This window comes from Salvelinus namaycush, chromosome 33 (assembly GCF_016432855.1).
Source record: "Salvelinus namaycush isolate Seneca chromosome 33, SaNama_1.0, whole genome shotgun sequence".
NCBI lineage: Eukaryota > Metazoa > Chordata > Actinopteri > Salmoniformes > Salmonidae > Salvelinus > Salvelinus namaycush.
In genome coordinates, this window is record NC_052339.1 from 36,695,786 (window position 1) to 36,703,921 (window position 8,136).

An 8,136-nucleotide genomic window follows, 5' to 3' on the forward strand; every position below is an offset into this window, starting at 1 on the left:
ATTTCCCATACTACTAGCCTATGCATTTGGTTTGGTACAGCGAGGGTTAATATAAGCCTCGGTATGCCTATCTGACCTGTGCAACATGTTGACGTTTTTTGTTTGCGATCGCCACCGGGCAAATGATCGTGACGAGACTGACAGCTTCTCAGATCCACTAATTAATTTATCAGGATCATTAAAACACGTTCAAATGCACATAGTTTGCAGTCATTTCAGCTACTTGATGCAGATCAGGCCCACATATTATTTAACTATGCTTCTTAAAAAATACAGTAAAAAAAAAAGTGAAATTGTGTCTCAGATAAACTCAACTAAAAGAGACTTTATTTCGTCCAGATGTATACATCCAGTTGGAAATACAGAATTTAGACTAAGTCTAAACACTAAAGTACTGTTCAACTTTAAAAAAACGCACCCAATATAATTCCTTCAATGAGATGCTTGAAATGGTCCCCCTGTCTTATTGTTCATGATCTGAAAACTAAACGGGATCCTAGATCAGCACTCAGTCTTGGACACCTTGTAAACATGGGCCCAGAAGCACGCAGCTTTTAAATCGGATAGGTGAAGAGTTGGTGAATAACACAGTTACTAATATATCCCAGGGTTAGTTATGTCTAAGGAGGCTAAAAAGGAAGCATGGAATTCCTGATTGACCATACTGCCATGGTTATATACTGAACAAAAAGATGTGCGAGAGCTCCCCTGGTGGCCAGAGAATACAGACCTGGAATGGGAAACAAACACTTTAGATTCAAACCCCACATGTACAGATTGTCAACATATGAAGTGGACAGATTATGGTTGTGTCTGTATGATTACGTGTGGTTCAAAAGTCCTATGAATGAAATTCAAATGCCATCACCTTCAAATGTGAATTAAATCTGGATGGAAACATAATGGGGATGAATTCCAGTCTGTAGAGAAACATAATGGGGATGTATTCCAGTCTATAGAGAAACATAATGGGGATGTATTCCAGTCTATAGAGAAACATAATGGGGATGTATTTCAGTCTATAGAGAAACATAATGGGGATGTATTCCAGTCTATAGAGAAACATAATGGGGATGTATTCCAGTCTATAGAGAAACATAATGGGGATGTATTCCAGTCTATAGAGAAACATAATGGGGATGTATTCCAGTCTATAGAGAACATAATGGGGATGTATTCCAGTCTATAGAGAAACATAATGGGGATGTATTCCAGTCTATAGAGAAACATAATGGGGATATATTCCAGTCTATAGAGAAACATAATGGGGATGAATTCCAGTCTGTAGAGAAACATAAGGGGATGTATTCCAGTCTATAGAGAAACATAATGGGGATGTATTCCAGTCTATAGAGAAACATAATGGGGATATATTCCAGTCTATAGAGAAACATAATGGGGATGAATTCCAGTCTGTAGAGAAACATAATGGGGATGTATTCCAGTCTATAGAGAAAAATAATGGGGATGTATTCCAGTCTATAGTGAAACATAATGGGGATGTATTCCAGTCTATAGAGAAACATAATGGGGATGTATTCCAGTCTATAGAGAAACATAATGGGGATGTATTCCAGTCTATAGAGAAACATAATGGGGATGTATTCCAGTCTGGAGGGAAACATAATGGGGATGTATTCCAGTCTATAGAGAAACATAATGGGGATGTATTCCAGTCTATAGAGAAACATAATGGGGATGTATTCCAGTCCATAGAGAAACATAATGGGGATGTATTCCAATCTGGAGGGAAACATAATGGGGATGTATTCCAGTCTGGAGGGAAACATAATGGGGATGTATTCCAGTCTATAGAAACATAATGGGGATGTATTCCAGTCTATAGAGAAACATAATGGGGATGTATTCCAGTCTATAGAGAAACATAATGGGGATGTATTCCAGTCTATAGAAACATAATGGGGATGTATTCCAGTCTATAGAGAAACATAATGGGATATATTCCAGTCTATAGAGAAACATAATGGGGATGTATTCCAGTTAGAGAACATAATGGGGATGTATTCCAGTCCTAGAGAAACATAATGGGATTTATTCCAGTCTATAGAGAAACATAATGGGGATGTATTCCAGTCCAAGAGAAACATAATGGGGATGTATTCCATCCATAGAGAAACATAATGGGGATGTATTCCAGTCTATAGAGAAACATAATGGGGATGTATTCCAGTCCATAGAGAAACATAATGGGGATGTATTCCAGTCTATAGAGAAACATAATGGGAATGTATTCCAGTCCATAGAGAAACATAATGGGGATGTATTCCAGTCTATAGAGAAACATAATGGGGATGTATTCAGTCTATAGAAACATAATGGGGATATATTCCAGTCTATAGAGAAACATAATGGGGATGTATTCCAGTCCATAGAGAAACATAATGGGGATGTATTCCAGTCTATAGAGAAACATATGGGGATGTATTCCAGTCTATAGAAACATAATGGGGATGTATTCCGTCTGGAGGGAAACATAATGGGATGTATTCCAGTCTATAGAAACATAATGGGGATGTATTCCAGTCCATAGAGAAACATAATGGGGATGTATTCTAGTCTATAGAGAAACATAATGGGGATGTATTCCAGTCTATAGAGAAACATAATGGGGATGTATTCCAGTCTATAGAGAAACATAATGGGGATTTATTCCAGTCCATAGAGAAACATAATGGGGATGTATTCCAGTCTATAGAGAAACATAATGGGAATGTATTCCAGTCTATAGAGAAACATAATGGGGATGTATTCCAGTCTATAGAGAAACATAATGGGGATGTATTCCAGTCTATAGAGAAAAATAATGGGGATGTATTCCAGTCTATAGAGAAACATAATGGGGATGTATTTCAGTCTGGAGGGAAACATAATGGGATATATTCCAGTCTATAGAAACATAATGGGGATGTATTCCAGTCTATAGAGAAACATAATGGGGATGTATCCAGTCTATAGAGAAACATAATGGGGATGTATTCCAGTCTATAGAAACAATTGGGATGTATTCCAGTCTATAGAGAAACATAATGGGGATGTATTCCAGTCTATAGAAACATAATGGGGATGTATTCCATCTATAGAACATAATGGGGATATATTCCAGTCTATAGAGAAACATAATGGGGATGTATTCCAGTCTATAGAGAAACATAATGGGGATGTATTCCAGTCTATAGAGAAACATAATGGGGATGTATTCCAGTCTATAGAGAAACATAATGGGGTTGTTCCAGTCTATAGAAACATAATGGGGTGTATTCCAATCTATAGAGAAACATAATGGGGATGTATTCCAGTCTATAGAGAAACATAATGGGTATGTATTCCAGTCTATAGTTAAACATAATGGGGATGTATTCCAGTCTGTAGAGAAACATAATGGGGATGTATTCCAGTCTATAGAGAAACATAATGGGGATGTATTCCAGTCTATAGAGAAACATAATGGGGATGTATTCCAGTCTATAGAGAAACATAATGGGGATGTATTCCAGTCTATAGAGAAACATAATGGGGATGTATTCCAATCTGGAGGGAAACATAATGGGGATGTATTCCAGTCCATAGAGAAACATAATGGGGATGTATTCCAGTCTATAGAGAAACATAATGGGGATGTATTCCAGTCTATAGGGAAACATAATGGGGATGTATTCCAGTCTATAGAGAAACATAATGGGGATGTATTCCAGTCCATAGAGAAACATAATGGGGATGTATTCCAGTCCATAGAGAAACATAATGGGGATGCATTCCAATCTATAGAGAAACATAATGGGGATGTATTCCAGTCTATAGAGAAACATAATGGGATGTATTCCAGTCTATAGAGAAACATAATGGGGATGTATTCCAGTCCATAGAGAAACATAATGGGGATGTATTCCAGTCCATAGAGAAACATAATGGGGATGTATTCCAGTCTATAGAGACACATAATGGGGATGTATTCCAATCTATAGAAACATAATGGGGATGTATTCCAGTCTATAGAGAAACATAATGGGGATGTATTCCAGTCTATAGAGAAACATAATGGGGATGTATTCCAGTCTGTAGAGAAACATAATGGGGATGTATTCCAGTCCATAGAGAAACATAATGGGGATGTATTCCAGTCTGTAGAGAAACATAATGGGGATGTATTCCAGTCTATAGAGAAACATAATGGGGATGTATTCCAGTCTATAGAAACTAATGGGGATGTATTCCAGTTGTAGAGAAACATAATGGGGATGTATTCCAATCTATAGAGAAACATAATGGGGATGTATTCCAGTCTATAGAGAAACATAATGGGGATGTATTCCAGTCATAGAAACATAATGGGGATGTATTCCAGTCTATAGAGAAACATATGGGGATGTATTCCAGTCTATAGAGAAACATAATGGGGATGTATTCCAGTCTATAGAGAAACATAATGGGGATATATTCCAGTCTATCGAGAAACATAATGGGGATGTTTTCCAGTCTATAGGGAAACATAATGGGGATGTATTCCAGTCTATAGAGAAACATAATGGGGATGTATTCCAGTCTATAGAGAAACATAATGGGGATGTATTCCAGTCTATAGAGAAACATAATGGGGATGTATTCCAGTCTAAAGAGAAGCATAATGGGGATGTATTCCAGTCTATAGAGAAACATAATGGGGATGTATTCCAGTCTATAGAGAAAAATAATGGGGATGTATTCCAGTCTGGAGGGAAACATAATGGGGACGTATTCCAATCTATAGAGAAACATAATGGGGATGTATTCCAGTCTATAGAGAAACATAATGGGGATGGATTCCAGTCTATAGAGAAACATAATGGGGATGTATTCCAGTCTGTAGGAAACATAATGGGGATGTATTCCAATCTGGAGGGAAACATAATGGGGATGTATTCCAGTCTATAGAGAAACATAATGGGTGTATTCCAGTCTATAGAGAAACATAATGGGGATGTATTCCAGTCTAAAGAGAAACATAATGGGGATGTATTCCAGTCCATGGAGAAACATAATGGGGATGTATTCCAGTCTATAGAGAAACATAATGGGATGTATTCCAGTCTATAGAGAAACATAATGGGGATGTATTCCAGTCTATAGAGAAACATAATGGGATGATTCCAGTCTATAGAGAAACATAATGGGGATGTATTCCAGTCTATAGAGAAACATAATGGGGATGTATTCCAGTCTATAGAGAAACATAATGGGGATGTATTCCAGTCTATAGAGAAACATAATGGGGATGTATTCCAGTCTGTAGAGACACATAATGGGGATGTATTCCAATCTGGAGGGAAACATAATGGGGATATATTCCAGTCTACAGAGAAACATAATGGGGATGTATTCCAGTCTATAGAGAAACATAATGGGGATGTATTCCAATCTGCTTTAAGGAGATACACATTAGACTAGTGGTATATTGTTGGGTGGCAGGTAGTCTAGTGGTATATTGTTGGGTGGCAGGTAGTCTAGTGGTATATTGTTGGGTGGCAGGTAGTCTAGTGGTATATTGTTGGGTGGCAGGTAGTCTAGTGGTATATTGTTGGGTGGCAGGTAGACTAGTGGTATATTGTTGGGTGGCAGGTAGTCTAGTGGTATATTTGTTGGTTGGCAGGTAGTCTAGTGGTATATTGTTGGGTGGCAGGTAGTCTAGTGGTATATTGTAGTCAGTACGTACCTCATATACCTGTCCCTCTGTAGTCAGTATGTACCTCATATACCTGTCCCACTGTCGTCAGTACGTACCTCATATACCTGTCCCTCTGTAGTCAGTACGTACCTCATATACCTGTCCCTCTGTAGTCAGTACGTACCTCATATACCTGTCCCACTGTAGTCAGTACGTACCTCATATACCTGTCCCACTGTCGTCAGTACATACCTCATATACCTGTCCCACTGTAGTCAGTACGTACCTCATATACCTGTCCCACTGTAGTCAGTACGTACCTCATATACCTGTCCCTCTGTAGTCAGTACGTACCTCATATACCTGTCCCACTGTAGTCAGTACGTACCTCATATACCTGTCCCACTGTAGTCAGTACATACCTCATATACCTGTCCTACTCTGTAGTCAGTACATACCTCATAAACCTGTCCCACTATCGTCAGTACGTACCTCATATACCTGTCCCACTGTGGTCGGTACGTACCTCATATACCTGTCCCACTATCGTCAGTACGTACCTCATATACCTGTCCTACTCTGTAGTCAGTACATACCTCATAAACCTGTCCCACTGTCGTCAGTACGTACCTCATATACCTGTCCCACTCTGTAGTCAGTGAAGAAGACAACAGGTGGATTGGCCAGGAACACAGGGATGGGCTCAGCTGGGGATCTGGGGGGAACAACATGAAGACAGGTTATGGGGCATTATTTACTGCGCTGTGATAGGTAGACAGATTGGAGGATGGGCAACTGATGAAAAACACAATGACACACAGAAAACAGACAGGCTTGTGTGTCCTGAATATACTGTATATCTGTCACGCATGTCTACTCCAGGTAATTATTAAGTTAACCACAGGCATGTCTACTCCAGGTAATTATTAAGTTAACCACAGGCATGTCTACTCCAGGTAATTATTAAGTTAACCACAGGCATGTCTACTCCAGGTAATTATTAAGTTAACCACAGGCATGTCTACTCCAGGTAATTATTAAGTTAACCACAGGCATGTCTACTCCAGGTAATTATTAAGTTAACCACAGGCATGTCTACTCCAGGTAATTATTAAGTTAACCACAGGCATGTCTACTCCAGGTAATTATTAAGTTAACCACATGCATGTCTACTCCAGGTAATTATTAAGTTAACCATATGCATGTCTACTCCAGGTAATTATTAAGTTAACCACAGGCATGTCTACTCCAGGTAATTATTAAGTTAACCACAGGCATGTCTACTCCAGGTAATTATTAAGTTAACCACATGCATGTCTACTCCAGGTAATTATTAAGTTAACCACATGCATGTCTACTCCAGGTAATTATTAAGTTAACCACAGGCATGTCTACTCCAGGTAATTATTAAGTTAACCACAGGCATGTCTACTCCAGGTAATTATTAAGTTAACCACATGCATGTCTACTCCAGGTAATTATTAAGTTAACCACATGCATGTCTACTCCAGGTAATTATTAAGTTAACCACAGGCATGTCTACTCCAGGTAATTATTAAGTTAACCACAGGCATGTCTACTCCAGGTAATTATTAAGTTAACCACATGCATGTCTACTCCAGGTAATTATTAAGTTAACATTAGGATTGAAACATTTAGTTTCCAACTTCAGTGCTGTCTCCGTGCTGCTGCTGAAAAACACCCAATAACGGAAGGAAGCTGACTTCTAGGAATGTAAAAAGTCAAATCTAATGAAACTAGAAACTGACATTTTTTTGAAGAAAATGTGTGTGCTTGTTAGCCTTGAAGTGTTATGGTTTAGTTGAATAGATCCCCTGTTGACATGCAGCAGCTACTCTTCCTGGGTTACAAACAAAACATAAAGGGGTACATAACAGTTATAGACAAGAACAACATAAGACAATATTAAATTAAATAATAATAAAGACACCAAGAGACACAAAAACAAATGACTACTGTATTTACACACTATTCCTACAGTATATACGTATTCGTATCATTATATACAGAACAGTTAATGAGAGCTTTAGAAAGAGGATGTGATACAATATGGTTTTAAATCTGTTTTTTAAGGCTTAACCTGCTTTACCTGAGTAACCTCTGGTAGCAGAGTATTCCACGATGACATGGCTCCATAACTGAGCGGGTTTTTGGTTTGGGTACAGTGAAGAAACCCGTAGTGGTGTCTGGTGGGTGTGTAAAGTGCATTCGGAAAGTATTCAGACCCCTTGACTTTTTCCACATTTAGTTTAATATTACAGTCTTATTCTAAAATGTATTCAATTGTTTTTTCCCCCTCGTCAATCTACACACAATACCCCATAATGATGAAGCAAAAACATGCTTTTATAAATGTCTTCTTGGGTATGTCAGGTTGGATGAGGAGCGTCTCTGCACAGGTATTTTCAGGTCTCTCCAGAGTTGTTCGATGGGGCTCTGGCTGGGCGACTCAAGGA